Genomic DNA, 22349 nt, shown 5'->3' with positions numbered 1-22349 from the left:
GAGTTTGGACTGAACCTGGAGCTGCTCATCTGGATTGATAACCACTCATGACAGTTAAAAACTACTGGGGAAATCGTATTTGTTAAAAACCACATGAAATATTTTCTTTAGTTGCAATAAGTATATTATAAGGTTCCAGTTGTAATACTAATATATTATCATTAATATCATTTTTTTTTTTTTAGGTAACTGCATTCTGTGATTCTACTAATCATAATGTGGAGGCACCAAATTTACAGAACAGGATGTGCAACTATCTCAGTACATGGGATGTGATCAAGAACTCCAATGATATACGTTCCACCCCACAAACAACTGCCCCAATTCCTGAACCCACCTTCTCATTGCTACAGGCTTCAGACAGAGTGCTGACCTTAGTACTTGATGTCTCAGAAAGCATGGGAACTGTAAGCAGTTTTTATTTAAATCAGGATAATCTGTGTACATTTGGATTTGTGTTTTACATTTTTTAAAGTGTTGACATAAAATCAATATAGAATGTAGAAAGTGAACGTAGTTTGGAATTACTTCTCCAGAGCCTCTCCCATCCTCTGGAACTCTCTACCTCAATCGGTCTAGCTATGTTCTACTCTGGCTGCCTTTAGGTGATCCCTGTAAACTCACCTTTTCAGGGATGTCTATCACGCCTCCAACTATAGTAAAACCTTGGTTTGAGAGTAACTTGGTTTGATAGCATTTTGCAAGACAAGCAAAATGTTTTAATACATTTTGCCTTGATATAAAAGCGATGTCTTTATATAAGAGTGTCATGTCACAACTGAGTATAAAAAAGAAGAGAGGAGCCTCAAAGTGTAGCAATATGTTAACATTTAATGAAGGTACAACATTTAGCAACTTATTGCTACAATTAGAGGCGCCTCTCTTCTCTTTTTTAACCTGTAAAAAAAATGCTTTGGTATACAAGTGCTTTGGATTACAAGTGTAGCACTACCCCCGAAGGAGTTGCTGGTTTGTTTTGGGTGGCATGTTACCTTTGTATCTCCGCCGTCTAGTGTACTTGATGAGAGTTGTAGTAAATGGAATGTCCACACAACAGGTGTCTTTTCTGTGCTTTTATTACCCAGCCGGGTAAAAAAGGTTAAACAGTAGAGAGGTGAAGGGATAGCAAATGGGAGACAGTAGATCCAGGTATAACACGGGAAACAGTCCTGCTTCCGACACATTTCTTTGCCACTCCAGCCGGAGTGGGTATAGCGCACCTGGACAGGCCTCTCTCACCAGCCTGGCAGCCAGAGTGTCACTCGAACTTAGGATTAAGTCTCTGCCACAGACCCTCCTATAAGATTGGAGACAATTATGTTCCGGAATCCTCTCTTAGTAGAGTCAGCACCCGGATCTCCTTCAGGTAGTTTTGCACAATTAGCAGCTAACAGGCGACCAACATCCAGCCTGTAAGAACTCAGGTGGTCCCCTGATGAATGGACAGGCCCCTCCTGGAACACCAGCCTTATGCGTGGTATCCCCCCAGACAGACTCCTCATCGGTCAGCTTCCTCCAATTGGATGGACAGCTCAGGACCCCCTCCAGATTGGGGACCCAGTCGACTACTGGGCCCGCACAGTGGATCAATCTCTCTGGGCCAACGTGGTCCCGGAACCAGGAACACTGCTGTCCACACACACACCCCGGCCAGGAGGGCCATATGCAGGGGTGTCGTGGAATGGCTACCCCAATTGTGGGCTCAACACAAGGAAGAAGCCGAGGTAATGGTGTCTGCCCCCGTTATACCCCTCCCCAGCATGCACAGCGAGGCAGCCAACCCCTGACTGGCTGCTAAAGAGTGGCACTCAGAACACTTGATCACACTGCTGCCACCTGCCGTCCGGGGGTGCCAGGAGTCCCTGGACAAAAGGTCAGCCCACAGCACAGCCAAGCTAGAGCAGAGACCCAAATTTTAAACAGTCAAACTAATTCAGAGCTAACTACTTCTTTGAATTCTCCCCTAAATTTAACATAGCACCGGCTCTACAAGTAGCCAGGCGCTACGCAAGCATGTTTCTGAAACAAATTATGCTCGCAAACCAAGGTTTTACTGTAATCTTTTATCACTTCCATCACCTCATCCCCCACAGTTGTAACCTTTTGTACCACTTGTCCCACCCGCTTAGATTGTAAGCTCTCATAAGCAGGGCCTTCTTAACCCTCTTGTATTTTATTGTGTTGTAACTGTACTGTCTCCCTTTTATATTGTAAAGCACTGCGTAAACTGTATATAAATCATGTATAATAATAATAATAATAATAATGTTGCTTTACATTACTGGAGCCTTAGGGTTGATTTCCCTCATGAAGCTATCTGTAATAGGTTTGTACAGTATGTTGGATAGATAGTTAACTTGGCCGCAGTTTATGTATGTGTGCTTCTGTGCCAAAGGTAGGAAGAAATATGGATATTGGATTAATGCTAATTTATCAATTACAGAATAATCGCATTCAGAGGCTGTACCAGGCTGCAGAAGTATTTCTCCTTCAGATCATAGAAGATAGATCATATGTTGGAATTGTTTCATTTTCGAGCTCCGCTACAATACTTTCTTCATTAGTTCAAGTTTTCACTTATCAGCATCGACAACAACTTAAAGCACGGCTTCCCCAAACAGCAAGCGGAGGAAGAAATATTTGTGCTGGACTAATGAGTGGAATTGATGTAAGTTATTGTTAAAAAAGTTAAGTCCTTGCAAAGTTTTGATAGTCAGGGACATATGTAAAACATTCAAATCCTTGCAATCCTCTACTTATACCTAATGAATTGACTTCCCAATCTCTACATCCATTCAAAGTGTAGAAATTATACAGCTTGTCTGAACCTCCAGAAAGAAGGGGGCAGGGAGCTGATATTACACTCTGGAGAGCTCAGTGCGGAGAGCTGAGAATTTATTGGAAGGAAGGGAATCACCCCCCCCCCCTTCTCTTGGTTTCAGGAAAACTTGTCAGAAGGGACTCATGCAGACAGTAGGTGAATGCGGTAGCATATATAGTGAATTATACACAAAAAGATTAGTTAAACCCACAAGTTTTTTTTTTTTTTTTTTTTACCATTACTATACTATTACTACTATTTTCTCCTGCAAGGCAAAAGTCATAATGAGCTAATATGCACCGCATATTAGCTCATTATGAAATACTTACCTCGGAACGAGGTGTGTAGAACGTACCTGGTCCACACCGAGCGAGATATCATCTTGACTCGGCGTGTCTTCCGGGTATCGCTGCTCCAGCGCTGTGATTGGCTGGAGCAGCGATGACGTCACTCCCGCGAATGCGCGCAGGAGATTTAAATTCGGCAAGGTCCGGCGGCTGCCGGTCCTTTCGCCGTAGATCCCCCCTGCGCATGCGCCGCTGCAATCAGCGGCGCATTGCGAGGGGGAATATCTCCTAAACCGTGCAGGTTTAGGAGATATTCTCCTTACCTACAGGTAAGCCTTGTTATAGGCTTACCTGTAGGTAAAAGTCAAAAAAGTGGGTTTACAACCACTTTAATGCATTTCTGAATTAAGGTAAAAGAAAAAAAATTACTAGTAGCTCCTGCAGACCCCTCAAAATACTTACCTGAGCCCGATTTCGATCTAGCACTTTGCATGTGTACAGCAGCTCTTCTTCCCTCTCTCCCCACTTTCACAGGCTTGGCTGAGAGCAGCGGAAACCATTGGCTCCTGCTGCTGTCAGTCAAAACCTGTGAGCAGAGAGCACGGTGGGGGGCGGGGCTGAGCTGGGCTGTGTGTCTAAATAGATGCAAACATTCTGGCTCAGGATCAAGCATGCATATATGTCCCCATAGGAAGTGACTTCCTATGGTTGGTACTCGGTGGGGGGGGGGGTCAAAAGCACTGGCGGGGGACCCCAGAAGAAGAGGATAAGGGGCCGCTCTGTACAAAACCATTACACAGACCAGGAAAGTATGACATGTTTATTATTTCAACCACTTCAATACAGGGTATTTTCACCCCCTTCCTGCCCAGGCCAATCTTCAATTTTCAGCGCTGTCAAGCTCTCAATGACAATTGCGCGGTCATGCTACACTTTTCCCCCCACAAATATTTTTTGCGCTATAAACAAAAAAGGAGTGACAAGTTTGAAAAAAAAACACAATATTTTTTACTTTTAGCTATAATGAATATCCCAATAAAAAAAAATGGTCCTCAGTTTAGGCCGATATGTACTCTTCTTATACATATTTTTGGCAAAATAAATCGCAATAAGCCTATATTTATTGGTTTGCGCAAAAGTTATACATAATAGGGGATAGATTTATGACATTTTTATTATTGATTTATTTTTTACTAGTAATGGCGGCGATCTGCGATTTTTATCGTGACTGTGGCATTGTGGCGGACATATCGGACACTTTTGACACTATTTTGGGACCATTCACATTTATACAGTGATCAGTGCTATAAAAATGCACTGATTACTGAATAAATGTCACTGGCAGGGAAGGGGTTAACACCAGGGGGCGATCAAGGTGTTAAATGTGTTACCTAGGGAGTGATTCTAACTGTAGGGGGAGGGGACTCACAAGGGGAGGAGACCGATCAGTGTTCATGTGTACTGGGAACATACTATCGGTCTCCTTTCCCCTGACAGGACGTGGATCTGTGTGTTTACACACACACACAGATCCCCATCCCTGCTCTTTTACTGCCAATCGCAATTGCGTCACTCAGGGCATGCGCATCGGCCTCCAAGTGACGCAGCGTGTCCCCTAGGCGGCCGGGAAGCCCAGGACGTCCAGGATGGGAGATTCCTCCTGCGGACGTCATATGTCTATGGGCGGGGAAGGAAGTGGTTGATTCAAAAATGTAAAGCTTTTCAATCACTTTAATTAGTTGTAGCTTGGGAAAGTCTAGCGGCGCCTGTCTGTTAACAGCCCTCTTCTGTTCCAAAATTGTTAATTAAAGGCACAGCTATACTCACCTCCCCTCCAGTAATGTGCAAGCTCCCTCATTAGCACCAACATTTTCAGGTTCAGGATCTTTGGCCATCTTGATTGGCCTATCTGGAATGAAATACCTCACACATGTGCAGTGTATACGGTAGTTTAGGAACTTTGTGAGGTGAAAGCTAAGAATTCCTTTTTTTTTTTTTTGCAGAAGAGTCATGGACGTTGATTTACTAAACCTGGTGCAGCTCTGCATAGAAACCAATCAGCTTCTATTTTGTCAAAGATTAATTGAAGCTGAAATTAGAAGTTGATTGGTTACCATGCACAGCTGCACCAGCGTTTGCTCTCTCCAGTTTTAGTAAATCAACCACAAAGTTTGTCTTTTCTGCAAAGAAGGGAAATTTCTTTCTCACAAATTTTTGGAAACAAAATTTTTGCTATAAGGCTGAACTTTTAGCTTTAGTTTATCATTGGTGGTAAATGCTGCCTTGGGATCCCAGAGCACTAGCACCATGCAGCTAATTATTTTCATGTATATGCAAACAGGGGGTGTACTTCTCATTTAAAATGAATCTGTGATCTTGGAAATGCAGGAGATTTCATTTCTGAATTGTTGATCTGTTTTTGAATGTGCAAGACTTTAACAATGGTTCTAGCATGCTGCTTGGCTGTTCTCACTGTCCTCCCAAAGTTTCATTCCTGCCTATTGCCACTGGACGACTTTCAGTCTGGATGACATCCAGCACTATCCATTTTGTTCATCAGCAGCCTGGCTATAGTAGACAACCCCCCCTTATAGTCCTTCATATTATCATGCAGATGTGATAAGTTAAGGACAATGTGCATGCTAATGCAGATAACCTAGTACCACTCATTCTCACTCTTTAACAGAAACATATACTAGCAGAACACAGACACTTTGACAACTGCTATTATAGGTAAATTTACAGTGTGTCCTGTGCCCTCTGCGTAAAGGGTATAAAGCAATTGAAATACTATCACTGCAATACAACTGCAATTGTGGTATTACACCCCTGGTAGGGTTAGAGAACAGAGCCATTCACTTATGGTGATCAAAGCTTTAGAGAAGGAGGAGGTAAAAGCCATCTTACCACCACCCGTACTATTGTCCATAAGCCTGCCTAGATGATTTTAAGGAATACCCCTGAGCTTCATAGAATTTGTCTCATATTTTGCTTTTATAACATCCAGGTAAATAAAGGAACCAGTGATCAGTCTTCTTATGGTACAGAACTCGTTGTGGTAACAGATGGAGAAGATTCATCCTTCCCTAGTGCCTGTTATTCTGACTTAATAAACAGCGGGGCAATAATTCATGTAATAGCTCTTGGACCAGATGCTGCAAAGGCACTTGAAGAAATTGCACAACAAACTGGCAAGTTTTCTTTTCTTCTTTACTCATTAAAGTGATACTACAGTCTCAGAAATGTTGTTTAAAAATAACAAACATGCTATACTTATCTGCTCTGTGCAGTGGTTTGGCACAGAGCAGCCCTGATCCTCTTCTTCTAGTGTCCCTTGCCGACACTCCTTGCCCCTCGCTCCTGCTGAGTGCCCACACAGCAAGCAGCTTGCTATGGGGGCAGCCGAGCCTCTGCTCTGTGTGTCCATTGAGACATGGAGCCAAGGCCTGGCCCCTCTCTCTTTATTGGCACACTGACTTTGATTTACAGCAGCAGAAGCCAATGGCAACCACTTACTGTAACAGCCAAGGAGGGAGAGTCCCGGACAGCTGAGCCTCTTGTGCAACATTACTGGATCGAGATGGGGTGAGGTAAGTATTACGGGGGGGGTTGCTGCACACAGAAGGTTTTTTATCCTAATGCATAGAATGCATTAAAATAAAAAACCTTCTGCCTTTAGAACCACTTTAATACACTCATTCATTTTAATGACAAAGTATTGTAACAGTCAATGCAAATCAAAGCACAAAAACAGGCATATGGATAAAAACTCACATTTATTAGCAATAACAGCAACAAAGAAGCATTTATGAATATATGCTTTCTATTTATAAATGTTTTCCTACAACAATCTGAGCCTGTATTATTATGCCACTGAAAAAGCAACACTGCAGAAGTTGGTGAGTGTTCTATTTGGTGATCCTGTTGCTGAAGTATTGCCAGATGTAACAGGCTCAGTAGCCTGACATGGGACTAATATGTTTAGGAGAGTGCTTTCCTAAGCACAGAATCATTTCTGGTATATTAGGGCACATAGAGAACCAATGATTCGTTAAATCTTTAGCACATTTCATCCATAAATCAGGTTCTAAAGTTGGACTTTTAGTAACTGTAGTACAATGAAGGAAAACTTCAAATAAGCTCCAAAGTTCTGGTGAAACAGCTCCCACACAGCAAAGGCTTCCTCAATGGGCACCCAGCAGTAGCTCAAACCATAGAAATACAGAAAGGAACACAAAAGAACATAAGAAAAAAAATAGATGAAAGAGTCCAAGATAATAATTGTTGGTAAAAAGATCATATAAAAACAAACAGCATATTTTGGGGACACCATCACTCCCCCTTCATCAAGGCTCAACATAGGATGATGTTTTGATGTTGGTAAGCTGTGCCCTTTTTGCTCCATGCATATTGCTGAATATTCTTCTCGATCAATTCATCCTTTGTTGCATCAGTCCACAAATCATTTTCCCAGTAGCGTTGCGGTTTGCCAGGGTGCTCTCTGGCAAACTTCAGGTATGCAGCTATTTTTTTTTTTGGAGTACAGCAGCTTCCTCTGTGGTTTTCTGCCATAGACATCCTACCTGTTCAAAGACTTATGCCGCGTACACACGATCGGAATTTCCGTCTGTGTCCATTGCAGCCACGATCCCCTTCAGATGTTTCCTATCAGCCACCTCGGCTCGCATCTCTGTAAGTGAGAACTGGAGGCGGGCATGGGAGGAGAATCATAGTATCACTCCGCAGGCCGGGACTAATTGAGTAGCGGGGCGGCATGATATACCTGTGCCCCGAAAATTTTAAAATAGTCCCTCCTCTGTGCGCACCTGGGCCCCTCTGTTGACCTGATGGGGCCCAGGAAAATGGTATAACCCCACTCCATAAACAAGTAGGAGCGGGGGGGAACAGTTTAGCAAGCTCGATTTATTTTTTATTTTTTTATTTAATGCAGCAATAAACTGTAATGCAGCTGGGCCCACTGTGTAGCTGATGGGGCTGGGCCCGGTACAACAGGGCCGGTTGTACTGCCCTATTAGCAGCCCTGACTCTATATGTTTAAAATAGTGAATACACTTTAGTAAATCAAGCCCACTATCTGACATGCTGATGTCCTGTACAGTAATAATATTAGAAACAGAATAAAGGGGTTGTTTACTGCTTTTATGCTTTGCTATTTTAGGATTAATATTTTTTGTTTGTTGGGGTAATGTTCTTATTTGTCTATTTTAAGGTGGATTGAATTTGTATGTCTCCGATAGCATTGATGGCAATGGTCTGATTGATGCATTCAGCGCACTGAAGTCTGGAAGTGGATATAAAATTGATCAAACTATTCAGGTGATGCATTTTTTTCTTATGCTAATGTCACATGGGGTCTCCTAGTGTCTGGAAATCCTCATTGAACAGATGATGACTATACTATCTCACTATGAAAGTTTAAAGTTTCCAATACTTGCAGATGAGAGTATCTTGTCTGAAAATGTTACTACTGATATAGACTTGAAAAGCTCTGCTTTGACTCTGTGCATAAGGCAGGATATTTAATGAAAATGCTTTCTAGGATACAACACCAAATAAGAGTGATACAGAATGATTTTTTTTTTCTTGTTGGAATATGTTATCAGCTGAATGATCAGAGAGGAAGTAACTGTAAAATGTAGTTAACCAAACAGATTCAAAGTTAGAAGCAATAGCAATGAACAGGTTTAGGATGGCACCAGAGGTGTATTTAGGTTTTGTGCTGCCCTAGGCCTGACTAAACTCATGCGCCCCCTAATTTAAATATGACCCACCCCTTTCTGTTTAAGACACGCCCTATCATCTGTAAACCACACCCCTTCCACTTTAGTCTCCACCTTTTCCTGTTAGAGCTCTGCTTCTTCCTCTCTGTACATTAGCACACTCACGCACCATTCACTCCATACTTACATCAATCAATCCAGTTGGCTCCTGTCTAAATTGTTGCCCTTACCATGTGTATGTATGAATACGAGTTAGGGACTTTAGATTGTAAGCTCCTTGAGGGTAGGGACTGATGTGACCTCTGTACCCTCCTCATACCTCTGTACCCTCCCCGTACCTCTGTACCCTCCCCGCACCTCTGTACCCTCCTCATACCTCTGTACCCTCCCCACACCTCTGTACCCTCCCCGCACCTCTGTACCCTCCTCATACCTCTGTACCCTCCCCGCACCTCTGTACCCTCCCCATACCTCTGTACCCTCCCCATACCTCTGTACCCTCCCCACACCTCTGTACCCTCCCCGTACATCTGTACCCTCCCCGCACCTCTGTTTATGTCTGTACCCTCCCCGCTCCGCCTCTGGTATGACATGCACACGGTCTGGCCAATCACCGGCCGTTTAATGCGGGCGTCAGTCGCTCCCTCCTCCTGGCCAAGTACGCCCCATGTATGTTGCTAGCCCAAGTGCCACGCTACAGGCAGCCACGCCGGGGGCTGAATTTGAGGGAGCCGAAAGGCATCCGCGGGAGCCGATTAAATAAAAGGACGGATCGGGGGTCTTTTTTTTTCATGGGGGGGCGGCTTTGGTGCCCGTGCCGCCCCCCGAAAAGTGCCTTGTCGGCCTAGGCCAAGATACATCCCTGGATGGCACAACAATTCATACAGACTGATTATGAAAGCTGCACAAACATGGACTCTATAGAGTAATGTCTCTGTGACTCAGCCAGGGTAAAATGTGGTTGTATAGCATAGTCTCTCTGAAACAACAGAGTCAAACTGAGAATTGCTGCTTCAGTAAAACAGTTCAGAATAGAAACAGCTACTTGCACTTATCCTCATAAACATCGTCCCCTTACAGTGATATCCAAGGTAGCACTTGTAACTCAGGTGAACAGTTGGAGGGATCCAAGGCCCAAGAACAAAAGGATACCACACTGGAACTGTAGTACTCTTGATAGCAATTGGGAAAGGGCACCCCACCATAGCTGGATCTTCCGGAGAAGCTACATGCTACTTGGCTCCAGCCTACTTGCCCACACAATGGTTCATACAGTAGAGGGCCTCTAACCTGACTGCAGATCACTGGCCCAGCTACCTCTGCCTCAAAAAGTGGCCTCCCTGAGCTGTTGAGGGATTGAAACTGAGAACAGTATACTTCTTGGGCATGTTCAAAAACCCAAGAAGTTGTAAAAAATTGAGTTAAAGGGCCTGCATCTGCATTTGAACATTGTGAGTAGATGGACTCCACTACAAATTTAACTCTAATGTAATGTGTAAGTATAAAGTTTGGGTTTGTTACTACTCTTGTTTTAGTGAAGTTTACAAATTGTGAATTTTTGGTAGAAACGTTTGCAGGTTCGAAATAAGGAACAAGCTATAATGCAGTGCATAATCTTTGCCCCAGGTCATCTGAGTCAAAATAGCCTATAATTTGAAGCAATGGAAAGTCTAGCCTCCTTTATACTAAAGGATGGGCTACATCAGCCATATTTTCATTGTGTTGATGCTAGGGATGGGCCGAATGACCCCCTGTTCGGTTCGCACCAGAACTTTTGAAAATCAAGAAACTTCAGTACCGAATAACGGACCCCATTGAAGTCTATGGGATCTGAACGTGAAAAATTAAAAGTGCCCATTTTGAAGGCATATATGGAGGTAATTGGGCATACAATAGTTATGGGGGTTTGGGTACTGCCCTAGGGGACATCAATAAAACAAATTGATTTATGATGTTTAAAGTGAAAGTATAAAAATGAAAAATTCCTTTCAATATAGTGCATGGGGGACCTACTTAGTCCACCTGTAAAGTGGCGCACCTGTATTGTGTTTAAAAGCTGCTGCTGTAATAATGGCATTTATGAATCCCAAAAACACAGCCCAGCAGCTCAATCGCATACTGGGCAAGTTCTGGCCAGTGGTCTATTCTCATGGCCCAGTAAGCCAGTGGATCGTTGACTGGAAAGCTCTCCATATTTGTTTTCGCCCTTAAATAATCGTCCAGCATGTGATGCAGATGCTGCCGATGGGATGTGGAGGCTGACAGCCCTGGGCGGCGAGGATTAAAAAAATTAGGAAGCACAGGAAACTTTACACGCATACTATAGACACCCCCAGGTACGAAATTTAAAGGAATATTTCACTTTTATTGTTTCACTTTAAGCATTATTAAAATCACTGCCCTGAAATGGCAGGACTGTGTCGATTATAAGTCATCACAGAGTTATCTGGTTCAGATGGTATAGGGTAGGAAGCGCATTTTAGTAAAAGCCGATAAGTAAAGAGACTGAGGTTCGGAGAGAAAGGGGTGGGTTTGGGTATGGGGGCGGGGGGGGTTAGCGGACTTGGGTAAGGGCACTATGGATTTATAACTACGTAAATTTTACACTTTTTGTACTTTGCCATTCTGTGGCCATATAGGATTAATATGTCTATAAATATATACTGACATAACAAACAAAGCAAAAAAGTAATTTCCTACCATGATGCGAACCAGGATGGAGACAGCGTATGAACGCAAAATTGATTATGTCTCCGGTTAGTGTTCTCTGAGTTGGAAAAAAAAATCACTGCCCCCAAAAAAACTGAAGTTTTTAAAACTTTTTTTTGCATTGATACATGTTCCTTGCGGCAGGACCCAGGTCCCCAAACACTTTTTATGACAATAACTTGCATATTAACCTTTAAAAATAGCACTTTTGATTTCTCTCATAGACTTTTAAAGGGTGTTCCGCAAACACCCCAAATTGTTTGCTGTTCGGTGAACGGGCGAACAGCCAATGTTCGAGTCGAACTCATGTTCGACTTGAACATAAATCTCATCTCTAGCATCAGCACTTGAAAGACCCACATCAAAGAAAAAGGCGGACTTCTCCATGCTCCTCATCTGGGATCTCAAACCCTATTATACCTCCAGTCCTCTCAAAAACCTGCACTGAGAGGAATAAAGTTATAGCAATTGGTGTCTCAAGTACTTGAAGCCAATCTGCTATCAGTACACCACCACCTACTTTTAGCAGGCACATTTCCCTACCCCAGTCGCTGAACAGTAAAAATAAATTCTTTCTCAGCCATCCACATGCTCGGCGTCTAAATGCCAGCTTGGTCAAATTGGTAGCACTGCAACTGCTGCCTTTTCAGCTGGTAGCCTCTGCCCCCTTTCATGAATTCGTGGAATGTGCTGTACCTCAGTGGCAGGTTCCAAAATGCCATTTCTTTTAAAACTGAATTTCAGGTATGGATTTTAAAGCGTAGTTGTATTGGTCTTTCTTGAACTAAAGTAAGTATGCATATGCTATACCTGTGGGATCCCTCTGGAGGCTGGAAATTAGTTAACGCTACTACAGCGATCGCCACTGTCTTTTGGGTTCTGTGTCAAGCAATTGTCCTTCTGCATAGTAACCATAGCGGGTTGCCTATTCGGCATGAGTGCCAGTCACAGAATGCAATATGAAAAATTCCCCCTTAATAGGACTTTAATGGCCCAACCAGTAAATGGTATCATAGCAGAATAGCAAACACAAAAAAGAAAAAAATATAAAAAGAATACAAATTTTATTTAACACAGAGTTTAAAAAGAGCAACAGTGGTGGCTGGTGAACATGGCGGTCAACATAATACATAACATAGGAGATATAGTACTGATATGACCCAGGACTGCCGTGATGAGAACAACAAGGTGGATGTCCATTGACAACACCCAATGGTACTATACTACTTCTTATGTTATGTATTATGTTGACAGCCATGTTCACCAACTACCACTGTTGCTATTTTTTACCTACGTGTTAAGTAAAATTTGCATTATTTTTATATATTTTTCTTTTATGTGTTTGCCATGATGCTATTATACCATTTACTGGTGAGGCCATTAAAGTCCCGTTAAGGGGGGATTTTTTCCTATTCTCTTCAGCATTTGGGATGTGGGCACACCACATTGCTCAACCTTATCTCAATACTCTCCTTTTTTTTCACAGAATGCATTGCATTTTTTCTCAATGAATGCAAGATGTTCTCTGATTGGACAAGGTGGAGATCCAGAGCGGTGATGTCACAAACTCTACCCAGTTCAATCAGAGAACTCATTGCATTAATTTAGAACTATGCAAAGCATTCTGTGAATGGCCACACATCTGAGTGAGTGAGCTAAAGCGGTAGTAAACTGTTTAATTAAAAAAATGGTTCGGAGGCGCAGCACGTTTTGTGCATGAGCAGTAGGGAAACCGCTGTAAAGCCTTCACTTCCCTTACCATGAATGGCAGCGGCTGCACCCAACAGCCAAGCTGAAGAACGTCTGGGGTACCAACATCATGGACTCCCTGGACAAATAAGTGTCCTTATATTAAAAGTCAGCAGCTGTAGTATTTGTAGCTGCTGACTTTTAATTATTCATGGGGAGGCTGGACCTCTTATTTAAGCCATAATGTGCTAGTATGTACCACATTCTAGCACATTATGTTTGACCTATTAAATGAATCCCTCTAGCGACGAACTGTCACCGCTGACAGGTATTCTATCTTTATCTGGTCTTTCTTCCAGGTTTGAGAGCCCTGGCCCTTTGAACGGACGAGCAGCTATGATGTCACGCCCATTCATGCACACGGGAACCATGATCAGGGCACAGCCCTCTCAATGGACGGCATACTTGAGTTTGCCATCCATTGAGAGCCCAATGTTGATGTCACTGGCTGCTACACATTGGAATATCTCCTAAAACCCAAGGCCAGATACAAGTCCAAAGGAAATCGAATATTTGCAGTCCAGGGACCTCGCCTGTGGAATGCACTACCAACCACCATCCGACTGGAGTCGGACCACTTGGCCTTCAGGAGAAAGATTAAAACCCATCTCTTCTGAGGTCAAGGGGTTCCTTACCCATGAAATGGATACAGCGCCCAGAGGCGATTCAGTTCGCATGTGTTGCGCTTTACAAGTCTCTCTCTCTCTCTAAAAGGTGCACGTTTAGGAGATATTTACTATAGCTACAAGTAAGGGTTATTATAGGCTTACCTGTAGGTACAAGATAAAAAGCAGAGTTTACCACTGCTTTAATAAGCTGGAGACAGGATCTAAAATTGGATTGGAAATTTTGTTATTGTTATTTGTTGTTATATTCTAACCGTCTCTTTTGCACAGCTGGAGAGCACTGGAGCGTCACTCCCACGATCAGACTGTCTAAAGGGCACCGTTTTTATTGACAAAACAGTGGGAAATGAAACCTCTTTCTTGGTAAGCTGGCAGAGTGCAGTGCCCAGTATTGACTTGGAGAATCCAAAGGGAGTATTATACACTGGAAAGGACTTCAAATATGATACTGTCACTAGATCTTCCAGGCTTCATATTCCAGGATCTGCTGAGGTAAATCATCTTTTTATTCATTTATCAAAGTTGCCAAAAATTCTAATTCTAGTGTAAAATAGGGTCATATTTCGGTATACACATTTGTAAATAGCCTAGTTCCTAAAACTGCTAAGCTTTACCTTGCCTAAGTTAAAACACTAACTATACTGTGGCAGTCACTGTTGTCAAGGGCAAAGGAATATAATTACATTTTATTTATCTGGCTATTCACTTCAGTGAAGAAGTGTTCCCTTTTCTGTCTATTTGTACTTACCTCACGTGTAAGGTTGCCACCTGTCCAGGATTCCCCCGGACAGTTCAGGTTTGGAATCATGCATCCAGGTTTTAAACTGCCTAAAACCTGGACCCATTATTCAGACTGCAGCCAGCAGGGTTGCTGGCTGCAGTTGTCTGTTACACCCTCTTTCTCAATACCAGCACTAACAACCCCCCCAAACACACACAGACGGGAGAGGAGAGAGGGCTTGATCTGCACCTCTTTCTCCCGCCCTACCTCTCTGTGTCTGCCCACATTCCAATCCCTGCCACTGTGCCTCAGAAAAGGAAAGTTGGGTTCAGAAATTTGAAGTCCAGCAGCCTCAGATGCATCTGGATGAAAGATGCTGACTGCCAAGGAAGGAGTGAGCTCACCATCCATCCCTATCGCTGACTGAAGTCTCCCCCCTTCTCTCTCCTGCCTCCTGAGTACACTAAGGTAAATCAGGGTTCTCAGAGCACCCCTTACATCAGAGTCCTCCTAAAGCATCAAAGTTCTCAGTGTTCAGTGTTTCCCCTTAAATCAGGGTTCCCAGAGCATCCCTTATGTCAGAGTCCCCAGAGTTTTTCCTTACATCAGAGTCCCCCTTATAGTGTAAGAACTCTGCGAGTTCAGATGTAAAAGAGGAACTCTGTGGACTCTGATGTAAAGGGGGACTCTTTTGATTAACTTCATATGATTAGAAATGTTATTTAATTGCAAAATATGTGAATAATTTATATTAGGGTTGTCCCGATACCGATACTATTCCCGCAAATGCCCCGATACCTAAATAGAATACTTCCCCGCCGCCGCCAACGCTTCGCCGCATCCCGCCGCATCCCCGCTGCCGCCACCGCCACTTGGTTAATACGGGCGGGGAACATTACAGCTTTCATTTGAATAGCTGTAGTGTTTCCCGCCGCGCCGTGTATAGACACTCCCCCTTGCTCGGTTGAACTGTCCAATCCCGAGCAAGGGGGAGTGTCTATACGCGGCGCGAAAGACTACAGCTATTCAAATGAAAGCTGTAATGTTCCCCGTCCGTATTAACCAAGTGGCGGCGGCGGCGATGCGGCAGCATGTAGGTAAGGGGGACATGGCTGCATATGGGGGGACATGGCTGGATATGGGGGGACATGGCTGGATATGGGGGGGGACATGGCTGCATATGGGGGGGACATGGCTGCATATGGGGGGGACATGGCTGCATATGGGGGGGACATGGCTGCATATGGGGGGGACATGGCTGCATATGGGCTGACATGGCTGGATATGGGGGGGGGGACATGGCTGCATATGGGCTGACATGGCTGGATATGGGGGGACATGGCTGGATATGGGGGGGACATGGCTGGATATGGGGGGGACATGGCTGCATATGGGGGGACATGGCTGCATATGGGGGGGACATGGCTGCATATGGGGGGACATGGCTGGATATGGGGGGGACATGGCTGCATATGGGGGGGGGACATGGCTGCATATGGGGGGGACATGGCTGCATATGGGGGGACATGGCTGCATATGGGCTGACATTACTGGGTATGGAGGGGGGGGACATGGCTGCATATGGGCTGACATTGCTGGATATGGGGGGGACATGGCTGCATATGGGCTGACATTGCTGGATATGGGGGGACATGGCTGGATATGGGGGGGACATGGCTGGATATGGGGGGGACATGGCTGGATATGGGGGGGACATGGCTGCATATATGGGGGGGACATGGCTGCATATATGGGGGGGACATGGCTGCATCTGTGCGGGGACATGGCTGCATTTGTGGGGGGACATGGCTGCATTTGGGGACACATTTAAAAAAAAGTATCGGTATTCAGTATCGGCGAGTACTTGGAAAAAAGTATCGGTACTCGTACTCGGTCCTAAAAAAGTGGTATCGGGACAACCCTAATTTATACTATAAAAAAAATTGCTGTGCGCCGCTAAAGTGTTCGGGTTTGACTTGAAGAAAAGGTGGCAACCTTACTCGCATGCCTCGTCCCCTTGTAGTGCTTCAGGATTGCAGCAGATGACACATCACCCACCTGCTATTATTGGCTGGATTAATTTCCGTTTATTTTTGCTTGGAACCCTGTTTTTGACATACAGTTAAAGAAGAACTCTGGTATAAGCAAATAGGGTTTAATTTACTAAAACTGGAAAGTGCAAAATCTGGTGCAGCTCTGCAAAGAAACCATTTTTTTTTTGTCAAAGTCTAATTGAACAAGCTGATGTTAGAAGCATATTGGCCACCATGAATAGCTGCGCCATATTTTGCACTCTCCTGTTTTAGTAAATCAACCCCATAATGTCTAAATACAAGAGGCATGTGTATTGTTACTTAAATCATGTTGTTCTTTGTGTATTTATTCTTAATGTGCTGTAATTCCGTTTAAAACTTTGAGGATGTGTAGTAACTTCTTTTAATACAGACTTGTCACTGCTTGTGCAAGGTGACTGGTCTTGTTTCCACCCCCTCCTGTCATTTTCTACCTTCACCCTGTGTGTGTGTTTTTTTTTTAAAGTGTTTTTCAATTTTCAAAGACAAATCAGCATGTTTGAAGCTTTTTGGTGTGGTATTATGAGCATTAATAGTAAAAGCTATTGTTTTTTACTGTTACACTTCCTTGTTAAAGTATTGCTTTTTTTTTTCTACTTGCAGATAGGACCCTGGCACTATACTCTTTGCAACACTCATACAAAGACTCAAGCTATAGGCATCACTGTGACTTCCATAGCAGTAGACAAAAATATGCCCCCAGTTACTGTAAATGCACATATGGATAAAGATACGAATAGCTACCCCAACCCAATGGTTGTCTATGCTTCTGTCAATCAAGGGTTTGTGCCTATAATAAATGCAAAGGTCACAGCAATCATTGAACCAACAGTCGAAGCTCCAATTACTTTAGAACTTCTAGATAATGGATCAGGTGAGTTTGAAAATATGTTATACCTGAATAAGAATACTTTATCAGACTAAAGCTATTGTTATACAAGATTACCATATGTCATTACACAGTAGTGCAAAAAAAATGCCTATATGTTAGCAGACTAATGACAGGTCCATGTCTGCTCCGCTATGCAGAGTGGACAGGGACACAGCCCGCTACTATCCATGGGGGGTCAGATAGAAACGTACTACATGTCAGTTTTCAACTGACTGTTATCCGATCCGCTGGATAGATGGCAAACATATTCCAATCCGTCCGTTTTTAGCAGACCAGATCAGATTGGATGCTGGCTGGTGACAGCTGACCCATTTCAGCAGTTGGTTAAATGTTTTATATCCCAAAGCAATAAGGTGTTAATAGAGATCTTGTAACCAAATAAGTTCCTTACTTTTATAGATCTGAAAGTAAACCTATTGTGGAGAAAAAAAGGTAGTTTGTCATTGCTGAGTTCTGAAAATATTAGTTGTTTATCTTTAATGGTTTGTTTCAGTACTTTCTGAGTTGCAGTGCATTTTCTCTATTTGGGTTTAAAATGATTAAGCCAGAAAACAAAAATGTAATGCAATGCTGTGAAAAAGTATTTGCCCCTTTTCAGATTTTTGTTTTGCATATTTGTCACACTTAAATGACTCAGTTCATCAAACAAATGTTATTATTACACAAAGATAACCTGAGTAAAAACAAAATGCAGTTTTTAAATGATGGTTTCATTTATTAAGGCAAAAAAGCTGTCTAAACCTGCCTGGCTTTATGTGAAAAAGTAATTGCCCTCTAAACCTAATTACTAGTTGTACCATCCTTGGCGGCAACAACTGCAATCAAGCATTTGTGATAACTGGCAATGAGTCTTTTACATTGCTGTGGAGCAATTTTGGCCCACTCTACTTTGCAGAATTGTTGTAACCGCTTGCCGATCAGCCGCTGTGATTATACTGTGGCAGGTCGGCACGATCCCATGCACTGTCGTAGCTGAAAGTCGGTCACTTTAAGTGGGATAGCAGGCGCGTGCTCCTACTGCACTGCAAGGGTGCTGATGCTCAAGGCAGGCGGCCGCGATGGCCGTTGGTCAAGCGCGATCACAGGCACGAGAGGCAAAACAGGGATGTGTGTATGTAAACACACAAATCCCTGTTCTGTGAGGAGAGGCAGATTGTAATCTAATAGCTAGGAACCACGATCTGTCATCTCATGTAGTCAGTCCCCTCCTCCCACAGTTAGAACACACATTAGGGAACACAGTTAACCCCTTGATTGCCCCCTAGTGTTAACCCCCTTCCCTGCCAGTGACATTAACACAGTAATCAGTGAATTTTTATAGCACTGATCGCTGTATAATTGTCAATGGTTTAAAAAATTTGTCAAATGTGCCCATTTTACTAGAGTTATAGATTGGACATACCATGTGGATATTAAGGATTGGGTGGCTCTGGAAAACAATATGGCCCAATACGGGTGACACGCTCCTCTTGGATGCCATGGGATTCATGCCCCAAACAACTGAAACAACATTCCCTCATAGGCGCGACACTTAAAAACGTGCAAAAAGTGATTCAAACCTCAGACTTGACTACATCCCGGGCCCCCTAACACCACTGTTAGCTAACCCAGACTTTACACCAGGAATGAACAAACCACTCCAGTTGCACATCGACAAATATATATCTCTTTTGGCTACTCACTGCTTGAAAGGTAACAAAATCGAATTATTATTATCATTATACACGATTTATATAGTGCCAACAGTTTATGCATCGCTTTACAATGTATAGGGGGACAACACAATTACAGTACAGTTCAATACAAAACGGTACAGGAGGGCCCTGCTCGTAAAGCTTGCATTCTAAAGGGAGGGGGTGGTGGTACAAAAGGCAATAGCTGCAGAGAATTGATTTGATGGTATGCAAACGGAAAATGGTCTGTCATCCCTAAACCATTGGGAATACCAACAAATTCATAGTTACCTTATGAATCACCAAAGACATAAACATTTTTCCAGACCTCTAACGTCATTTGAATATGTATGTTTTAAGCAGTGCCGATCCTGACCTCCTTGAAAATGACATGTCACAGTAAAGTGAGGGGGGGGGCGCTGCTGACAGTGACATGTCACATTCAAGTTTAAAGTTGAGAAGCGCAGGGAGGGGGTGTTCTGCTGTCGGGAATGACAACTTACATTAAAGTGAGAAGCGGGGGGTGCTGACTTCTTACCTCTTCTCCCATGCAGCCAGCGAATTGAGAAGCGGGGTGAGGGGCCGAAAATTACTTCTCACCAGGTGGGGCCTCTAGTAATTTGGGGGACCCTCCGCAGCTTTGTGGGCCCTAAGCAGCTTGCATAGTGAGCCTATAGGGTGGATCGGCCCTGGTTTTAAGGAAAGCACATCCGAGAGAAATATTTCCGTAGCCTACACCTGGTTGCAGACCTTAGATCTTCAGGAACCTAATAAATAAGGAGGCCAGTATGGTGGCCTGAGATTATGGGAGGAGCCCGGAGGGTATTTAAGCAGCCCACTAACACATGCTCTTTGTCGGTTCAGTGTGCAGTACTACACGTCACTGGGCCGACTCTTCCCAGCTCACCTCATGTCCGTGAGTCTGCACATTCAATCGCATTCGACACCCTCCCGCCCTTCCCTTTTTCAGGGCACTTCTCAACATATCCTTCTTCAATTAACTACTCATTACTTACCTTGGGTATGCCCCCTTTTCTTGGCATACTGACCAGACCACCAGGGCACACTTCATGTCTATTTATGTTGTAAGTCTTGTTGCGTGTTTATGTGATCCACATCACTCTCGGTCAGAGGGTAACGATCATAAACATAAATTGTTTTGGGAAACCGCATTAAACGCGTCCTTGACTAAGGACCAATGGCTACAGGCTTGTGTGTTCGCTCACAAGTGTGCAATTAGAACATGACTACAGGAAACCTCATTAAGCCCAGGTTCACACTGGGCTGCGGGAGTGAACTCGCACGATTTTACTCCCGCTGGCCAGTCCTGATTTCGGACACAATTAGAGACATCTGTGCTGGTTCTGGTCGAAAAAAGACACAAAAAGTCCATCAAGTTCAACCAAAAAATAAATAAAAATCCAATCCAATATACACAAACCTATACCCACAGTTGATCCAGAGGAAGGCAAAAAACCCCAGCAAAGCATGCTCCAATTTGCTACAGCAGGGGAAATAATTCCTTCCTGATACCCCGAGAGGCAATCAGATTTTCCCTGGATCAACTTTACCTATAAATGTCAGTACCCAGTTATATTGTGTACATTTAGGAAAGAATCCAGGCCTTTTTTAAAGCAATCCACTGAGCTTGCTAGAACCACCTCTGGAGGGAGTCTATTCCACATTTACACAGCTCTAAGGCTGGGTACTCACAAGCAAACATGTACGGTGAAACCGGTCCGTCGGACCGTTTTCACTGTACATGCCTGCCAGAGGGCTTCTGTACGATGGTTGTACTAACCATCGTACAGAAGTCCGCGCGTAAACACTACGCGGGGCGTGTCCGCGTCATCGCCGCGACGATGACGCGGCGATGACGCGGCGACGTGGGCGGGCCTGCCATTTAAAGGCTTCCACGCATGCGTCGAAGTCATTCGACGCATGCGAGGGACGGCGGGCGCTTGGACATGTACGGTAGGTCTGTACTGACGACCGGACATGTCCGAGCGGGCAAGTCAAAAGTCCATAAGTGATTGTTTAGAAGAGAAATCCAACTGAATTTCATTAAACGGTGCGGATTCAAATCAAGTGACCAAAGAAAGATCCTCCATCACAAAGAGCAGATGGCCTCTCACCTCAATCATTCGACCCTCAAGGAGTCACAAAGCATTGTATACAATCACGGATTCTGATTATGACAGTCAGCAGGTCAATGGACAACTCCAGATGGCAATAATGAGCTCAGAAGGTATCAGCAATTGTGGACATATGAAAGAAAAAGGAGAGATCTAATGCTCTCAGTAGCAAAAAAGGGGGTTGTTTATTAAATACAATTAAAATACACTCACATGGTGAAGCACTCTGACCGAGCGCAGGTTCACAGGCAGATAACGCTAACAAGCGTGTACAACATGAAGGTGAAGCGGCGATCGCGGGTGACGTCAACGCGTAACTCCTCCCCCTCAATATAGCATATACATGCTTATTTGTAAGTTTATTTGAATTTATCCTAAGTGCTGGCTAGCATTCTCTTTTAAATTTAATTTATATTATTGTTTATTTTTTCCAGCGCTCAATACTTTTTTCTATTATTGTATTTGGAGATTAAATCATTTTTTACTCTAGATGTAAAGAGTGCCCCCTTGTCCTCTGTGATGACCTTAAAGTTAATAAGTCAACACCAAGTTCATGATATGGACCACTTATGTATCTGTACATGTTGATCATATCCCCCTTAACCTGCCTGGCGGTATTCCCGAGTCTGACTCGGGGTTAGATTTTCCTGCTGCGAACGGTAACCCCGAGTCAGACTCGGGCTTGCCTCGCTGGATGTACAGGGAGTGTTTACTTACCTTGTCCCTGGATCCAGCGATGCCACCGCGCTGTGTGAGCGAGCGGGACCTCGCTCGATTCACACAGTGCCTCTGTGTGACGCCGATCTCCGTTCCCTGCGACGTTACGACGCACGGGGACGGAGAACGGCGCCAAATTCAAAAAAGTAAACAAACACAATACATACAGTATATTGTAATCTTATAGATTACAGTACGGTATGTAA

The 22349-nt window shown here is 43.8% G+C and overlaps 1 pseudogene; it reads left to right on the top strand.

Annotated features, from left to right (window-relative positions):
* Nucleotides 1–22349, top strand: part of LOC120945736 — a 73550-nt pseudogene that overhangs the window by 38502 nt on the left and 12699 nt on the right.

Source organism: Rana temporaria, chromosome 7 (assembly GCF_905171775.1).
Source record: "Rana temporaria chromosome 7, aRanTem1.1, whole genome shotgun sequence".
Classification (NCBI taxonomy): domain Eukaryota; kingdom Metazoa; phylum Chordata; class Amphibia; order Anura; family Ranidae; genus Rana; species Rana temporaria.
Note: the sequence above shows the minus strand (reverse complement) of the source record. Positions and strands in the feature narration are given on the sequence as shown.